General features: G+C 40.8%; 1 protein-coding gene across 1 annotated transcript in view; it reads left to right on the forward strand.

Annotated features, from left to right (window-relative positions):
• The first annotated feature begins 7,639 nt into the window (after positions 1 to 7,639).
• KCNB2 (potassium voltage-gated channel subfamily B member 2) overlaps positions 7,640 to 19,267 on the forward strand; it is a 464,145-nt gene continuing 452,517 nt past the window's right edge. The window contains exon 1 of the mRNA XM_027561172.1: positions 7,640 to 8,204. The gene's annotated coding sequence lies outside the window, so the exon portion shown is untranslated. The remainder of the gene's footprint in view (positions 8,205 to 19,267) is intronic.

Consider the following 19,267-nt stretch of genomic DNA (forward strand, 5'->3'; position numbering starts at 1 on the left):
TTAGACTCATTTCACAGGCTGAATTTCCATGTTTAATTCTCCATTCCCATATCTGATTATCTCTATAAGTAATGCAATTAGCTAAATCAAACATTAACTATGATAGACTCTAAAATCTGGTTGGACCTGCTTTAGCTCTGCATAGACGACAAATAGGGCTTTCCAGGTGGTGTTAGTGGTAAAGAATCTGCCTGCCAGTGCAGGAGACCTAAGGGACATGGATTCAATCCCTGGGTTGGGAAGATCCCCTGGAGGAGGGCATGGCAACCCACTCCAGTATTCTTGCCTAGAGAATCCCATGGACAGAGGAACCTGGTGGGCTACAGTCCATGGGGTCACAAAGAGTCGGACACGACTGAAATGACTCAGCACACCCACAAGTACAGAGTATAATAGGGGTGGGGAGGTGAGGGAAAAATAGTCTTTTCAACATTTTCACTTATGTATTTTAAATTCCAGTCAAAATCACTTGCTCTTGTGTTCAAAAATACATGCCTGTGTTTGTTGAAAGAAGTCTTCATTTTTTAAAAAATTTATTTAGTTTTTAATTGAAGGATAAGGGCTTTACATAATTTTGTTGTTTTCTGTCAAAAAGGATTAGACTAATAAAGAGAACCAAACACCTAAGATGCACATTGACAGTATTTAACTTCAAATAATATATATAATATATAACATGATATTATACAAAGTAAAATACTAAGTGCCATAATGAGCATATATATTTAATTCCATAAACTGACAATTTGTTAGTAGTGATTAAGCAAAGGTTGGCATTCTTGAAGAAAATCATCCTTTTATTTCTGTAGTGTATTTTAAGTAAAATATGCTTATTTTTAAATTTGTATGCCTTCCGATACGTGTTGATCAGTTTTGACTAGTTATTCACACCTATCATCTTTAACACTAAAAGCTTTTCAATAATTACTTATGTTAAGTTCTTGATGTAATTTTACTGAATTACAATGCTGGGGTGCTTTAAAAATTTTTTGATTTTACATTTACTACCATAATCTATTTTACTCAGAACAAAACCCTGAAGCACTACCTGAATTAGCAGTGAGAAATGATAACTGTCAGACTGTGGATCTCACTCATGATCAGAATTTTCTACATGGTACAGCAAAGGTCTTACAGGTGCAAGAGTGCTAATGACAAGGACGACCAAGAAATAGGGCAGCATTACTTTTTCTCAGACTCTCAGTCTGAGAGTGGCCCTTTGCGGAGTATGTCTCTGTTGAATTTACTGTCAGCTCAGGCGTCACGTCAGAAGGGAACAAAGGCACTGTTACAGTATTGGCCACAATTTAAACCCAATTGCTTTGTTAGAGTCCTAGGTCTACTCAGAAATTTCTCCGAGAAGACTGTGAGTAACTGATTTAACCCTGCTCGCCATGGCTGTGATCTTGGCTTCTGAGAGACAAAGTCCTTGCTTAGCCAGAAGGGACATGTTCTATCATTCTATCTATCTTTTTGCTTATAATAATGTAAAGTCTGGGACCAAGAATAGTGTCCTTGTATTTGCTAAGAGGGTTCTTTCACTTGTGATCGGTTGTATTTTTTCTACAAGAGATTATCCATTGGCTACTTACCCAAAGCCCAGATTATTCTAAGAGCCCCAGAAGCTTTCTGATCCACTGTGCCAGTTCACAATCTGGAGCTGTTCTGTCCGTCTGCGTGGATCATGATCCACACAGATAACCTCTATGCGAGCCTGAAAGCCTTCATCCTAGTTCATGGCAACATGACTCATCCCAAACGTGCCCCACCTTGGCACATCAAATCTCAGACAAATGTCATGAAGACAACTAGTGAGTGGTGGGGCTGAATCGGCATCAGTCTATTAGAAAAACAAAAGATGCATGTCCTACCTCCATCCCTTTGAGGACCACCAATAGGTTATTTCTTTTCCTTTTCTCTCCTTTTTGTAGATTGTGCTTGTCAACGTCTACATTTGTTTTAACCAGATTTTCATCCTAAAAATTAACAATAATATCTGATATACTATTTCCCACATGAACTTGAGACAATCTGTGAAACAGGAAGGAAGATGTTATCATTGTGGAGTAAGATAAAGGGAAATAGCCTAGAATTTTAAGATCACACTGCTGCTGCTAAGTCACTTCAGTCATGTCCAACTCTGTGCGACCCCATAGACGGCAGCCCACCAGGCTCCCCCGTCCCTGGGACTCTCCAGGCAAGAACACTGGAGTGGGTTGCCATTTCCTTCTCCAATGCATGAAAGTGAAAAGTAAAAGTGAAGTCGCTCAGTCGTGTCTGACTCTTAGCGACCCCATGGACTGCAGCCTATCAGGCTCCTTCATCCATAGGATTTTCCAGGCAAGAGTACTGGAGTGGGGTGCCATTGCCTTCTCCGAAGATCACACTATCTTAGGTCAAATTCTAATTTTGACAATGTGATCTTGGACAAATAATGCAAATTTTCTCTGATTCACTTACTCTCTTCAGTAACTGAAATAATAATAATAATAGTATCTACCTCAAAAGGCATAATCAGGATTAAATTAGCCAATACCTGTAAAGAATGTAATGCCTGACATGTTGCAATGTCTTGGTAAAACTGACCTGTTGTTAATGAAGCCCAAATATGTAATAGAGATGGGTTCAGATTCGGCCAGGAATCTGACCCTGTTCTACCATGTCCTGGAAAAACATGATTAAATATTTTTTATCTGGCATATTTTTAGAATTTCCAGTTAACTGGCCCCAGAAATTCTTTACCCTCAATTTCATGGATTGCTAAGAACTAACTAGGTTGCTTAGATACTAATGACGTTAAGAAGTAGCTCCAAGGATGGATTCAAACACTGTACTTATGTTCCAGCTACTATATAGCAAAAAAAAGTGGTGTTTAAGCACTTAACATTTTCCCAAAAGTTCATGCTCACTATAGGAACTGTAAAAAAAAAAAAAAAGAAAAAAAACAAGTACAGTCATATCAGAGCTTATCACTTACTTTAAATCTTCAAAGGACAGTCAAATCTGTGTTAACTAAATTCAAAAGAATCAGTAAGCTAGTATGTAGCTCCTCAATGAAGAACACATAAGCAGTTCATTTATTTTTCAGGCCTTCAATGTCATGTGTGAGTGTAGGATTTCAGTGGCTGCTAGGATTCTGTTACTCTAAATTGACCAGTTTTCCAACATTGTTAGTTTGCCATGAAAAAGAAGGCACTTTAGATGTAAGAATGTGATAAATTCTAATCACCCCTGAGTGTTGGTTTTCTTGTATGATAAGGAGCACCACAGCAGTATTTTCCCCATTAAAAAGTACAGTGCTGATCTATGTACATATTTGGTGTATAATGGTGCTGATGTTTAAAGAAAATAAATTTGCACCTATCTTTTGGTATAAAGGTGTTATACCAAATAAAACAAAACATGCTTCTCAACTTCTGAAGACAGCTCTTTTAGTTATTAATGCACATCCTTCCAGAATTTATGCATGCACACACACACACATTTACATTTGTATTTGTGTATTTTTTCCTTCAGTAGGGTTTATATCATTCCTAAAGTCTCTTTTAAACTTGATTTTGTTTTGCCTTGATTTTACTCCCATGTCATAAACATATTTCCATTTAAATTCTCTAATAAATTTAAATCAAATTCTAATTATTTAGTCTCCAAAAACCTGTAAATTCTTACCTTTCTGCTTTTAACATTTTAAAATATGTTCATTCTTCAGCCTTTATTCTTATCTATACAGACTCTTTCTGTAAGTCAACTTGCCAATGAAAATTTCAGTTTGATAGGTTAAAATGTAGTCAGTAATGATGTTATTCAGATTAAATATTTTTCAAATACCGTATTCAACAAAAAATACCAAAAACCTACTTTTCTTGATATTGTGTTATATACATAAATATTCCAGTATCACCAGCACAGATTTATGAGGCAATGCATTCTTCATCTAAATTGATCTAATGATAGCACATAAGAGGATTTCAGGTTAAACTTAAATTGAAGTGGTTTTTTTTCACCAAGTGTTATGAGAAAAGCAGTCTGACATTTTAAACAGATATTTCTCCTTTTTACTTTTAATACAATTTCATCAAATCTTATGATAAATGTGAGAAATTGAAATACAAGCAATAGGAACATTTTCATAAATATCAATAAAGGTTAAAATAAGATAGTTTACGGAAGTAGTCCCCAACCTTTTTTAGCACCAAGAATCAGTTTTGTGGAAGACAATTTTTCCACACACGAAGAGTGAAGGATGGGATGAAGGGGTCTAGGAGGGATGGTGTGGGGATGATTCAAGCAAATTATACTTATTGTGTACTTTATTTCTATTATTATTATATCAGCTCTGCCTCAGATCATCAGGCATTAGATCCCTGGAGGCTGGGGACCCCTGACTTAAGGAGTAATGTGAAAACATGTCTGACTTTTCAGCTAGATCCTTTTCATCTTTTTTTTTTTTTTTGGAGAGTAACTACAAAAATACAAAATGATACACACTAAGGCAGTGAAATCACATGGTGATGATCAACACAAGAGGTTTTGCAGCCATCTAGAATTCAAGCTATGCATATTGAGGAGTCAGCTATTTTTAAAAAATCTGTATACTGAGTTGTTCTCTGTAATTCATTTGAACTACAAGTAATTTTGTATGTGGAATTAGATTTTATTTCCAAAGTTTGTTTTCCCATGTCATTGCATAGTTACAGATAAGACTTGAGCATGATGGGTAATAATTACTTCTAGCATACTGCTAAGTTACTTCAGTCCTGTCCAGCTCTTTGTGACCCAATGGACTGTAGTCCACTAGGCTCTTCTCTCATTAGGGATTCTCCAGGCAAGAATTCTGAAGTGGGTTACCATGCCCTACTCCAGGGGATCTTTCCGACCCAGGGATGGACCCCAGTCTCTTTCCTCTAATCTGCATTGTAGGCAGATTCTTTATCACTAGCACCACATGGGAAGCGTACTACTTCTCATTAATGGGGATAGCAGCAGTGTGTTTCACCCAGTAGATAATTTGTTCTCTTGATCAGTGACAGCTTAGTAGGAAAATGGATTCAGATTTCTGAACCCTAATGGAAACTTAAGGGAAAAAATTTTTTTTTTTTTTTTTTACAAACACTTGCCAAATAATTAAATTCTCATTGAAGGTAATCAGTGGTATTAATGTGGGGCTAGTAAGGTAAGGGGATTTTCATCATCTATAAAATTTATGAAAGATCACACCACTTATATTTAGGCACATCCTCAAACTGAATCAAGCAGTGTTGCTGGGCAAAAGATTTTGCATATTTCACTCATTTAACAATTACTGAGTTCCTGAGAAAAATTGAAAAATAAATATTTGTTGGATGAATAGGTATCTCTTATATGTGTGGCTTTGGGTTATACATAAAGAATGCAAACAAAGTGATATGGACTCTACCCTGAATAAACATTTAAAATGGTAAGACTTGTATACAGGAAACACATATACTCTGTAAGAAGCAGAAGGTGCTATTTCTTTAAAGAGATAAGGCTATCTCATGTATGCATGCTATGTCGTTTCAGTCATGTCGGACTCTTTGCAACCCCATGTACTGTAGCCCGCTAGGCTCCTCTGTCCATGGGATTCTCCAAGCAAAGATACTGGGGTGGGTTGCCATTTCCTCCTCCAGGGGATCTTCCCAACCCACGAACGGAACCCACCTCTCTTAGGTCTCCTACATTGGCAGGTAGGTTCTTACCACTAGCGCCACCTGGGAAGCCCTAGGGCTATGTCCCTCATAAGGAAGGGATCACAGAGGAGGCCGAGTTTGACTTGGGCTTTGAAATGCTGCAATGATTTGGACTTGAGACTGGGAGAGAACATCCCAGGAGGAACTCTGGTGTGAAATGGCACATAAGTGTGCAGACACTGATTGGTAGGGAATGCAGAAGCCAGGGAACATTTGTGACCAGCGAAATGATATGGTCAGGGTTGTGGTTGGGGCAGAGTAATCTGTAAGAAGTGTGTATAGGAGACTGGAAAGATTGGAGGTATGGGAATGGACATCCTTCAGGTCCCTGGAAATGTGGGGCTGAAGCTTGGGAATAGGTCAGGGCTGAGAATAAAGGTCTGGGGATCTCCTCTTCCTAGGGTTCCTACTTGAGAAACCCTGAGAACAGTAGTGGGCCAGGATAGGTCCTGGGCTTAGGGTGATGGCATGCAGAAGGCCAATTTATATAATAAACATCCTGCCCAACATCTGGCATGTCGAAAAAAGCACCTAAGGTAAGGCCCGTGGACATGTGGGAAGTCAAAGAGTAGAGAATGATAGATGATGGAGCATTACAGTGTATATGAAGGCTAAGGGAGAAGCAAGGATTAAGTGAGCTGCCTTTAAACCTGGGTACATTTGGACCTTTAAAAAAAATTTTTTTTTAATTGAAGGATAATTGTTTTACAGTATTGAATTGGTTTCTACCAAACATCAACACGGACCTTCTTCAATAGTCGTCTTTCTTGGCCTAAAGAAACTCAGGAGTCCCAACTCTAAATACACTGTCACGGCCTGCATTCTTGGTAAAGGGGTGTTTCAAGCTACTTTGTTTTGTGAAAGCCTCTGTAACTAAGGAGGCTGTCTCTACCCCGTGCTTGTTGAGGGTCTCATGGGTCGGGAACCCAGAGAGCCCAGTGAAGTTGTTACTCAAGTTATCCCGTCTTTACCTCGACACGAAGATACGGAAAGTTCTGGGTGTCCATCTGGCTGCCTCTCCAAGGAGGAACTTGGCACAGTTCTCTAGACGGCAGGGAGAGCGGGCAAGAGAAAGCAAGTCAGGGTATGAATAGCGCCCCTGTGGGTAGTCAGAGTTACGGCTCCCACCCACCAGGCTTTTCCCTCAAACCTGGGAAAGCGGGGATTATGGAGCTGGCGACGGCCCCCAAATAGAGCTGGAGGAGCTCGGAGGAAAGTCGGATCCTCTCTGCGCTCCTCGTTACCCGCGCGCTCCTTCCCTGGGGATACTCCGGGTCATCACTCAGGAGCTGGCTCTCCTCTCCCCAGTCCCCCGGGGTCGAGCAGCGGGCCAGGGTCAGGGGTGTGTGGGGAGGGCCGGGGGATAACTCCGCGGCCGAAAACAGAGGGGTCCAGGGAATCCCGCGAAGCCTCCAAGCGCATCCGGCCGGGGCGCCCCGGGCTTTCCCCGCCGCCCCGTGCGCGGCGCCCGCGGGGCCGCGGACCCTCCGGCTCAGTGGAGCCGGAGCCGCTGAGGGAAGCAGGTGGGTGTGGAGCCCGCCCGGGGCAGCCGGGAGCGGCGGGCGCGCGAGGGGTGTGGGAGGTGCCCGCCGAGGTGTGGGCGGTGCCCTCCCGCCGGCGCCCCGGGGCCGCGCCCTGAACACCCCGGCGCTGTCCCTGCTCGAGCGCACCGCTCCCGCGCCGCCTGGCCAAGCCCGGGCGTCCCCGGCGGTACCCCGCCAGCCGCACCGAATCACCCGGGCCCGCCGCCAACCTCGAGAGCTGCGGGCGCCCAGGAAGAGGAGGAGAAGGCGGCGGCGGCGACGGCCGCCGCTCCAGTCCGCGGGCGCGCGGAGCGCGGGAGGAGGCGGAGCGCGAGGCGGGGTGGCCGCGGGCGGGTGTGCGCGCCCGAGCTGGCGCCCCCGAGCGCCCCGCCTCGCCTCCCGCGCCCAGCCTCTCCCCGGCTCCGCCACAGACACACACCCACCAAGCACCCACCGCCCTGCGCCCCCGCCGGCCGCCGCGCCGCGGGCAGCCCGAGCGAGCGACAACTCCCCCGGCTGGAGCCGCTCGCCTTCCCGGCTCCTTCCGCGCGGCGAGCTGAGCCCGGCTCGATTTTTTTTCCTTTTCTATCCCAGCCCTCTCTGGTCTGGGCGCCGCCGGCGGCGGCAGGGGAATGGGGACCCGCGATGGGGAAGGGGGTGAAGATCTCTGAAGATTATTGTTCTTTTTAAGGATGCCTTAGCTTCCTTCCTCCCGCCGCCTCTCCGTTGAGCCTTCCTACTAGAGATCGTGAACCAGAGTCAGGCATGTAAAGAGAGGGTGGAAAAAAAAAAAAAGGCAAGAGCTCCAGCCAGCCGGGGAGACCCTCCTCTCCGTGGAGGGGAGGGGGATTTCCAGCGACAGATCATTGGCGAAGGGGACCGTCGCGGGGAGAGGAGCCCCGGAGGGAGCGGGGAATCCCACAGCTCTTTGTGGAGCCCGAGCCGCCTGCCGAGCGGGGTCGGTGGGAGCTAGGTAAGTGGAGGGGGCATTACTGAGCCCCAAGGGGTCTTCCTTTAAGAATGAATCATTGCGGGCAGTCTAGCTAGAATTGAGTTGCTAAAGGAATTGGAAACTGCCATATGGCACCGAGTGGACTTACACACAAAGCTGTCTTAGCCCTAGAGGGTTATTAAATGCAAGGCTCCATCCCCGTGGGGAAGGCGCTCAAGTGTTAGCCCCCGAAAAGCTTCCCAGCTGGCTGCCTGGGAAGGGATGGGAGATGTTATTTCTAGGCGATGAGCTCTCCTTGCCTTCTGTTCGTTTGTTGATAAATGCCACACTCACATGCACACACTTGTGGGACCGGATTCGGGGAGTGTGATGTCTCTGATGTATGAACAGTCCTCAGAACACAGGGACGTGCATACATTCTGTTCTCCGAGCGACGCAAGGTCTCCGTTCTGTAGCTCACGGTTTCTGAGAGACAGAATGAGTCTCTAAGGAAAGAGCTTCATGGCTGTTTCCAACACACTCTGCTAGGGAACTCGGGAATACAGCTGCCCTGCATGGCACCAAAAGACACTTGACCATTTGTCTCATCCTTTGCTTCCAGTGCTTAATGACCATTTTCAAAATAGTATGCTGCCATCCATTTTCTCGAATTATGAGCATTTTTGTGTATTCATTCATAAAAATTGGCAGTGTGCAGTATGCAAAGACATGCCATGTAGGGATCATTTATAACTGCACAAGTGTTATAATAATAGATTACACTGAAAAATTTAGCATACACAGAGAGACCTTGGGTTCATTTCATGCAGGTTCCGCATCCCTTTGAGTCAAGTTATGCAATAATGTCAATATTTTAAATAGCATTTCACATTTCTGTGTTTGCATTGATGGGGTTTGGAATTTTGAGGGGGATCTGATATTTTAAAGCTCAGCTCAAAGGGAAAACCAGGATTTATTGTTGTTTTTAAATGTGTAGTATTGTGTGGGACAGAGGTCTCTTGGTTTATTTATCAAAAAGCATCAATTGAGATAATCACATTTCATAGAACAAGAGAAAGAGAAATTCTAGTCAAAAATCTAAAGTCTGTCAGTATTGAATAATTTACAGGAAAGGTTTTGAAAAAGTGTAACAGTTAAAAATTTATGTAGGTATAGAATGAAGTTTTACTTTATTTCACTCTTTAGAGGGGTGTGTGTGTCAGTAAATATAAAGTTGTACAAAGCTTACTTGTCATATGTGAACAAGCTCTACAGACATCTAGACTAGAGAGTTCTTGGTTCTTAAATTAATCAGAACTTAGTTCAGTAATTTGGTATGTCTATGCATTTGGTGTGTCTATTCATTTAATTGCTACCAGAGGTGGTGTTCTTAATGTAAGGCATAAATACGTGATTACTTGTGTGGCTGCATAGGGTTTCTGAGAATTTGGAAGACACGGTGTATCAACACCTTTTCCCCCAATGAATGAAAAGTAACCTCATCACCTAAAAGATTGATCAAGCCTCCACCACGTAAACATTCTACTCCCTTCCCTCATGCTGTCAGGTTCAGACCAATTGTTTATCACAAATACAGTTGTGTCTAATGCACTCCTTTTTCTTTTCTGGCACAACTCAGACTCTTGGAGAAAGGAGTGCATCTCTTGGCAGTTCTCTTTGTGTTCTCCCTCCTTTTAACCTTCACCTTGCCCTCTCCATGTTAGTGTTCCCCAACCTCCCTCATACACAGATACGCACACCACTTCCAGAGAACAACTCCATTGCCTGCCCCTTTGACAATTCTAGTGTTTCTTTTCTTTTTCTCCTGTGTTTTTCTAAATAGAATCAATCCATGCATCTGTTGAAACTATTTTCAGTCTCACTTGTCTTCAAATCCCACAGTTGAGTTTTCCAGGCATACATGTTTGCTGAATATTCAGATGAGATTAGTGAAAATTACTACTTTGGCTGGTCTTCTCTGTTTGGCTTTTAAGTTTTCCTTGCTGATGCCTTGGAGCAGCTGTGAACATGAACTTGTCCTTGTCATTTCCAGTATGGTAACGAAAGTAAGTCTGTCTGCTAGAGAAATAAAATGAAAAGATAGGCAGGCTTTCAGTCACAGTGTTGGCAACTTTAAGAGCATATCATATCCGTCCAGGTTTCTTACATATCTGCCTGTGTATCTGTGGAAAATAGTCTTTAAGCGTTGAAAATTTTTTTCTTGAATTTATATCCGGCATTTTGGAATGGTGTTCAAAGAGACCAGTGTATGTGTGTATATATATATGCATATATGTGTGTATATATATACATATACACATACACTTCTTAGGAATTAGTCTCTCTAAGAGATAGACAATTTCAAGGAAATGATTACTTCCTTATAATTTATCAAGCAAAAATGCATTGGATCAGAATGGAATTATCTTGTAGATTTCCAGTTTTTATCAGTACTTTGTTTACTTTTGTAATATGTATATGTATGTGTGTATATATATTTGTGTGTGTATGTATCATAAAAGTTGATAGGGCATCTCCTCATGAACATTTTAAGAGAAATATATAAAGATAAGACTTTACATTTACTTCAGAATGTAATATTATTTGAGATTTGCCTATATTTGTCAAGTGGATTTTACATAAAATTCTGATGCTTATTATTTTCATAAGGGCTTCAGAGGTGTGGGGAGTGTACATGCATTATATGTGATATTTTTTAAGTTCAAAGAATTTTTTGAGGTAAGAGTTCGTGGCCTCATTCCTCCTGAAGTGATATATTTTATAAAGCAGCACAGCCTTAAAATGTTTAGTCATCTACTACAAGTATCTTTGTACTTGGAATCTGCAGCCCATTCCGTCTGGTTCTTTGCTTGTTTCCTGCTTGAGATTCTAATATATATATTTCCACTAACTCTTCACCAAAAATCCAGGTTGTCTGGCAAAAGGTCAAGAGTGTAAAACTCGGGGCTCCTTGCCTTGTATAAGCCAAATCCTACTGTGTTATCTTTAAGGGGAAATTTCCTGTTCCTGTAGGTATAAATGTACCAATTTATGCTGTCTGACTTAAGGCCATGTATCCAGTCACTAACTCATTCATTAATTTATTTAATATTCGTTAGGTATGCATGTATTAGGTCTTCCCTGGTGGCTCAATCAGTAAAGAGTCTGTCTGCAATGTGGGAGATTTGGGTTCAATCCCTGGGTCAGGAAGATCCCCTGGAGAAGGAAATGGCAACCCACTCCAGTATTCTTGCCTGGAGAATTCCATGGACAGAGGAGCCTGGTGGGCTACAGTTCATGCGGTCACAAAGAGTTCGACTTGACTGAGTGACTAACACTTTCAGGTATGTATAAGGAGATTACAATATAATAAACGCAAAAGAGATAGAAGACAAAGTCCCTTCTCCTCAAGGATTTTTTGTAGTACAGACAGTAAAACTTGAATAAATAATTGAAGAATTGTAGGTAGAATTCAAAATCAGGGATCTTTTTCATACAGAGATACATTTCACGATTTCACACTTAATAAGTTAATTAAGGCAGATTTAGGAAGAGGATCATGAAAATGTGTTTCAGTCTATGCATTGGGGAATTACTGAAAATAGTAATATTATAATAATAACTTTTATTAAAAATTTAAAATAGAAATTAAAGCATTATTATTTTATATAAATATATTAAAATTTTAATATATTTAATATATAAAAATATTTAAATAAAATATAAATAACATTTATATTATTTTATTTACATCAATAAAAGTATTTTATTTTCATTATTATCTTTATAACACACAGTTGAGCCACTTTTAAGTGTTTTATAAATACTAAATATTTTAATTCTCACAACCACCCTATGAGCCAGCTATCACTAATATGCTTTATTATATAGACAAAAAGTTAAATTACAGAGACTTTTCTGATTTAAAGTCACATAGGAAGTCAATGATACAGTCAAGCTTGAACCCAAGCATTCTGGCTTCACTTAACCACTATGATATTATTTATTAAGAAGTGTGATCACTGGCAGAATGAGGAAAGATGTTTGCAGGCCCTAGATTTATTTGGAGCTGCTGCTGCTGCTGCTGCTAAGTCGCTTCAGTCGTGTCCGACTCTGTGCGACCCCATAAATGGCAGCCCACCAGGCTCCCCCGTCCCTGGGATTCTCCAGGCAAGAATACTGCAGTGGGTTGCCATTTCCTCCTCTAATGCATGAAAGTGAAAAGTGAAAGTGAAGTCGTTCAGTCGTGTCCGACTCTTAGCGACCCCATGGACTGCAGCCTGCCAGGCTCCTCCATCCATGGGATTTTCCACGCAAGAGTACTGGAGTGGGGTGCCATTGCCTTCTCCGTATTATGGAGCTATATGCTCCCATTAAAGGATACTGTAGTTATTATGACACAGGATGCTTGGAAAAGACTAAAAGTAGGGACTTCATTTTAAATAGGAAAAAAATCCGAAACTCTCATTATGAATTTGAAATAAGAAGGTAATTTAGAGGCTGATTTTAAAAAGATGAGTAGAATTTTCTCAGAATTAATGCTTAAACATTAGGAAGTACTGCCCTTATAGTGACCATAGAGACTAACGCTGGCTGAGACAGTTAATCTGACTGTTCAATTTCTACTGATAGTTTATTTTTAGTTTTAGGTTTTTTTAAGTGAATTATTTTGCGTATAGTGTTGTAAATATTTTTAGTTTATTTTTTATAATTATATATTCATATATTGAAAAGAAATTGTTAGTTTTGAATACAATTTTCTATGTCCCCACTTTTTCTTCTGTAAAATGTTCCCTCAATATATTGATAGAAACTGGAATATACTCACTTGATAGATTTGCTTTCTACTATATTGTCTAGAGTGCATTTATTTTATTAAGTGATAAATAACTGTAATAAAACCACGAAAGCACAAATCAAATCATAAATTAATGAGATTTTCATCAAGAAAAGTTTTTATAACATTTAAATCTCTTTCTAAATATCCGCTGTGTCTTTTTATGTGAAAAATGCCATCTGGATTAAATTTGGAAGATAAAATGGCTAAATATTGCCTGCAGGATGCCATACAATCAAATATTTAGATACATCGTCATGACTGAATGGCATTTTTATTTTTCTCATAGATGTTAGGTCTCATAGACCCACCCAGCCCCACTGAATAGATAACTCTAACCTACAATTGGCTTGGAGCTTAAAAGTTGATCTTAAAAGTTTGGGTTTTTTTGGAACTTGTAATAAATTGATAGAAAAATACTTTAGATGATGCTTTGGTTTCCAGACCAATCTACAAATACCATTTAATCAATAATATACCTGAAGTATAGTACTGTTAGTACTAAAAACACAGCCATTATATATAGGGATATTCCCAGGGAATAATTAAATTTAAATATTATTTATTGACTGCTGCTTCTGTGCAGGGTTCTTTTAGGATACAGAGTAAAACAGTACTGACTGGACCCACAAAGAGGAGATAAAATTGAGAAAATTGTATGTAACTGACTTCAACATTAGGCAGAATGAGGAACACTTGATACTATTGGTATAGGCAAAATGTTGAATAATTGATTCAGAGTTCTATGCAGAGAGCCAAGGACTGCATACTTCTCAATATTTTCATTTGTTATTTCATCTTTAAGGTGTCTAGTGAGCCCCTTCTCTGTGTCAAGCCCTAAGTTAGGTGTTGGGGACATAAATATGAGTAAAAGACATCAAACATTCACAGCCTACACATGTAGACATATAAGTCATAACAAAATGTCATAAAAGCTATTGGTGGAGCAGAATGGCAGTTCAGTTGAGTAGCTGCCTGACAGGAGCATCCCCAGAGTTAAAAAAAAAAAAAAAAATATATATATATATATACATGATTTCTTTGAATTCATAGATGTATGTGATCATGATTCTGTACTCCATCAGACCCAATGTCCCCTTTATATCAAGTGATATTTGGTAATGCCCCTTTTACTTTCCTGGAATGATATTTACAGATCGTATAACCTACCTACACATGTTTAATGTCTTAAAAATCAATATAAATTTCTATCTGTAATAGAAAAAATAAAAGGAAAGCAGCTTATGCAAATTTCAAGTCTATCAATATGTATACGCTTAGGTATACTGCACTAAAAGGTGTCATAAAGCAGTCAGATGCTTGCTACTTACAAGTGCATAAATTTGGATTTCAGAGAAAATATCCAACTGAATATTAGTGACACTTTTGGAAATTCGGCATTTTGAGATAAAAATGAAGTAAATATCTTTATTGAGTGTGACAGCTATCATTGCAAACAGATGTGGGTGTCCTGTATCAGTGAATCAGTTGATATGAGCAGCATTATAGTGGATGATATGACTTTTCAAAATGGTGAGCAGATCCTGGTAAAGTTCTAAATATGGTAGTTACATCATTAAAACATTCCTATGGAAACATATTTTGTATTCAGCAAGGTTAGAATCTAGTCAAATAATAATAAGCAAGTTTTTCATTTATGTAAGTGTCTGATGAAAATGTAAAATAATGGAGAACACCAAATTTCTACCCACATTGAATTTCTTGCATTCCTGGGCCTTGTCATCCAACTACTTAACAGTTTGGAAGAGTTGTCCCAAAAGATTGTATTAATCCCATCTAGCAACACTGATGATAACTATATTCTCCCATTGACAGGAGCCACTCCAATTCTAATGCACAGTTAAGCTATTTTGAAAAATCGACTTCACTAAGTTTTTAGTAAGAAGTTAAGTTTGGAGGACTACATAATAAACAAAATAAACAGAAAAAATTCAACCCTGTGTATTTCTAGGCTCTAGAAACAAGCTAATAGTAGCCACAATACGTGAGGCTGACTAATCTGATCATAACTATGAGAGTTTCATTTTTTACATGGGAGTGTCAGACAAGACTTAAGAGTTGACATGACATCTAAGCTAATTTTTAAGAGATGAGTAAGCACTCTCCAGGCTCAAAAGAGGCAGATGGACAACACTTTAGGGAGAGATAATAGCCTAGAATGAACTTTATGGCCAAACCAATACTTTCTTAGCCCATTTCTTACTGGTATAAGTTTGGATGTTTTGAGGTTGTTTTATTGTCACTAGGAACTAGCCTCCTAATTTATTTGACAATACAATTCCCTCAAAGTCTTCATAGCTTTCATATCTATTTGCTGTCAGTTACACCACTAACTACCACGTAAGTTCTTTCCTATTTATAATTCTTGAACTTGCCTCATTTCTTTGCTCATGTCTCAACCCCACTGTGTCTCATGTGGTTATTTTAGGGTCATCGGAAGCAACAGGCTTGGGTCCTTATGTGTGTGTTAGTCACTCAGTCGTGTTTGCTCTGCAACCCCATGGAGTGTAGCTTGCCAGGCTTCACTGTCCATGGAATTCTCCAGGCAAGAATACTGGAGTGGGTTGCAATTTCCTCCTCCAGGGGATCTTCCCATCCAGGGATCGAACCCTGGTCTCCTGCATTGCAGGCAGATTCTTTATTCTCTGAGTCACCAAGGAAACCTGTGGGTGCTTAGGTAACTTCATTAATCAGATCTTTGCTGCAAGGCTGATTCTCTTTGTCTAACTGGGAAGTGTTAACGGACATGTGTTATTCAAAGCCTTTTTCAGTGTCATTCTTCACCATTAGAGTCCCTGAAGCAGTGAATTGTTTCAGCTTTGTAGTCTTATACTTCTGAAATTTGGTTATTTGCCCTTATTTCTGTTCTCAAACTATCCAATTCTTTCATTAGCTCATCCATTATCTTGTAATACCTTGGTATAGACAGTGAAGAGCAACCATCACATACTAACTAGCATTCTGGCTCTTTCCAACCATATCCTCTACAGCTACAGTTCTGGCCTCTAAGTTAGCATAGTTTTGCCACGGCATAACAGGGTTCCAGGTCCTGGTCTCTGTTTCCTTGTCAATGGCCAATACTACATAATCAGATTTTTGTTATGCAGCACCCACTTCAAGGTGTCCATTTCACAATAATTTGTGATGATGCTAGCTCCTGTTATGAACCAAACTGTTAGTGGCTAAACATAATGTGTGTTTATTTCTCACCTGCATAACAGTCAAATGGAGAGAGAGTGAAAATGAGCATGCATTGAAAAGACATCAACTTCTTAGACAGCCTGGCTCAACTGTGACAACCATAACACTTCTTGTATTCCACTGATGACAACCAGTCACATGCATGGCCCACCTAGATGCAGGGGACTGGGAACTATTATCCCTGACTTAATAGGAATGTCGTAGTAACAACTCATTCTTACAAAATTGAAACCCAAGCTTAGGTAGACAGCTGTTCCCTACTGTTGTCTTCTTCCTCCAGAATAAATTAGGGGAATAAAGCGTTTAAATTACGTTCAGTCATTAGTTAATCCATGCTATGGATGGCATCTCCCCCATCTACTCCTGTCCTGTCTTTGGCTCTTGACCCTGACTTCCAGAACTACCACAAGTTTTCCTTCATTCTCTAAAGCAGGGGTCCCCAACCTCTGGAATCTAATGCCTGGTGATCTGAGGTGGAACTGATATAATAATAATAGAAATAAAGTGTAAAATAAATGTAATATACTTGAATCTTTCCAAAATCGTCCCTCTCTGCTCCATGTAAAAATCGTCTTCCATGAAACCGGTTCCTGGTGCTGAAAGGTTGAGGACCACTGCTCTAAAACATTGTTAATATAAGGGTCTTGTAGATAACAGACTCTGGCTGAGTGCTTTGGGATCAGATCAGATCAGTTGCTCAGTCGTGTCCGACTCTTTGCGACCCCATGAATCGCAGCAGCCAGACCTCCCTGTTCATCACCAACTCCCAGAGTTCACTGAGACTCACGTCCATCGAGTCAGTGATGCCATCCAGCCATCTCATCCTCTGTCGTCCCCTTCTCCTCCTGCCCCCAATCCCTCCCAGCATCAGAGTCTTTTCCAATGAGACAGCTCTTCGCATGAGGTGGCCAAAGTACTGGAGTTTCAGCCTTAGCATCATTCCCTCCAAAGAAATCCCAGGGCTGATCTCCTTCAGAATGGACTGGTGGGATCTCCTTGCAGTCCAAGGGACTCTTAAGAGTCTTCTCCAACACCACAGTTCAAAAGCATCAATTCTTCTGCGCTCAGCCTTCTTCACAGTCCAACTTCTCACATCCATACATGACCACAGGAAAAACCATAGCCTTGACTAGACGAACCTTTGTTGGCAAAGTAATGTCTCTGCTTTTGAATATGCTATCTAGGTTGGTCAGTTTCCTTCCAAGGAGTAAGCGTCTTTTAATTTCATGGCTGCAGTCACCATCTGCAGTGATTTTGGAGCCCAGAAAAATAAAGTCTGACACTGTTTCCACTGTTTCCCCATCTATTTCCCATGAAGTGGTGGGACTCCCATGGGATGCCATGATCTTCGTTTTCTGAATGTTGAGCTTTAAGCCAACTTTTTCACTCTCCACTTTCACTTTCATCAAGAGGCTTTTGAGTTCCTCTTCACTTTCTGCCATAAGGGTGGTGTCATCTGCATATCTGAGGTTATTGATATTTCTCCCGGCAATCTTGATTCCAGCTTATGTTTCTTCCAGTCCAGCGTTTCTCATGATGTACTCTGCATAGAAGTTAAATAAACAGGGTGACAATATACAGCCTTGACGAACTCCTTTTCCTATTTGGAACCAGTCTGTTGTTCCATGTCCACTTCTAACTGTTGCTTCCTGACCTGCATACAAATTTCTCAAGAGGCAGATCAAGTGGTCTGGTATTCCCATCTCTTGAAGAATTTTCCACAGTTTATTGTGATCCACACAGTCAAAGGCTTTGGCATAGTCAATAAAGCTGAAATAGATGTTTTTCTGGAACTCTCTTGCTTTTTCCATGATCCAGTGGATGTTGGCAATTTGATCTCTGGTTCCTCTGCCTTTTCTAAAACCAGCTTGAACGTCAGGAAGTTCACGGTTCACATATTGCTGAAGCCTGGCTTGGAGAATTTTGAGCATTACTTTACTAGCATGTGAGATGAGTGCAATTGTGCGGTAGTTTGAGCATTCTTTGGCATTGCCTTTCTTTGTGCTTTGGGATAAAGGATGGTAATTATACCATAGACAAAAAACTAATTCTAATCAAATGTTAAATGCCACTGCTCTTAGAAACATATTTACCATTTCTCATCATGGGGGTTTGCTCACTGGCCCAGATTTGTTTGGGGTCCACATACCAGCCATTTGCCAGGCCTTTCTCTTTCTCTAGACTCTTCTTCACATCTCTTTGCATAAAATTTTCCCTCTATCCATTCCAAAGTGCCGTGTTTCCTTATGAACTATTTGGAAGGGAAAGGTGATGGGCAGAGGCAAGATTCCTGAAGGTGAAAGGGTGAGGATGGCATTTCTGAAGTGAGGAATGGCATGTAGGCTGTGGTTTTGCTGAACTAGGGGAGCTGGGCCATTCTACCTCCATTATTACCCAGAGATACTTTGATTCTCTGATTCTAATCACTGGGTTTATTTTTTGCTGATTCCAGTACTTGATATTTGGTTCTTTTCCCACTCTCTCCTTTTGTTTTCCAGCAGTGAGCACTCAGTATGTCAGAATAAGAGGATCCTAAAAGGAGATCAACCAGGTCGGTAAACATGGCATCTAGAGAGAATGGAGACAGATGGCAGATTGTACCGGGTAGGCAGGAAGTTAGACTGATGGAGTACTGGGGGAATGGGGGAAGTCCTGACCACATAGGGGAGAGGTCTTCTGGGAACAGGGAAGATTTGGAGATTTAGACAGGGGCAGGCAGGGCAGGCAGGATTAGAGTGACCCAGCCATAGGATCAAATGCTTTAAAGTTTAGGAAGAAGTCTGTCTTAAGTAGCTAGCAAGAGTTCAGACCAATTGAGACATAGGTCTGTGTTAGGAAAACCACGTGATGGTCACGTAATCAACTCAGGGATTCAGACACAGTGGGGAGGACCATTTCCTGTACCATCATCAAATTACCAACATCTCTTTCTGAACTTCAACTAAAGCTTACTACCAGGACTCTTAGTGCCTCTTCTTATCCTTTCAATCCATTTGTTCTTTGGTTTTTTGATAAAAGGCAAATCTGATCATATCACTCATCCATC

Source organism: Bos indicus x Bos taurus, chromosome 14 (genome assembly GCF_003369695.1).
Source record: "Bos indicus x Bos taurus breed Angus x Brahman F1 hybrid chromosome 14, Bos_hybrid_MaternalHap_v2.0, whole genome shotgun sequence".
NCBI classification, from domain to species: Eukaryota; Metazoa; Chordata; class Mammalia; order Artiodactyla; family Bovidae; genus Bos; species Bos indicus x Bos taurus.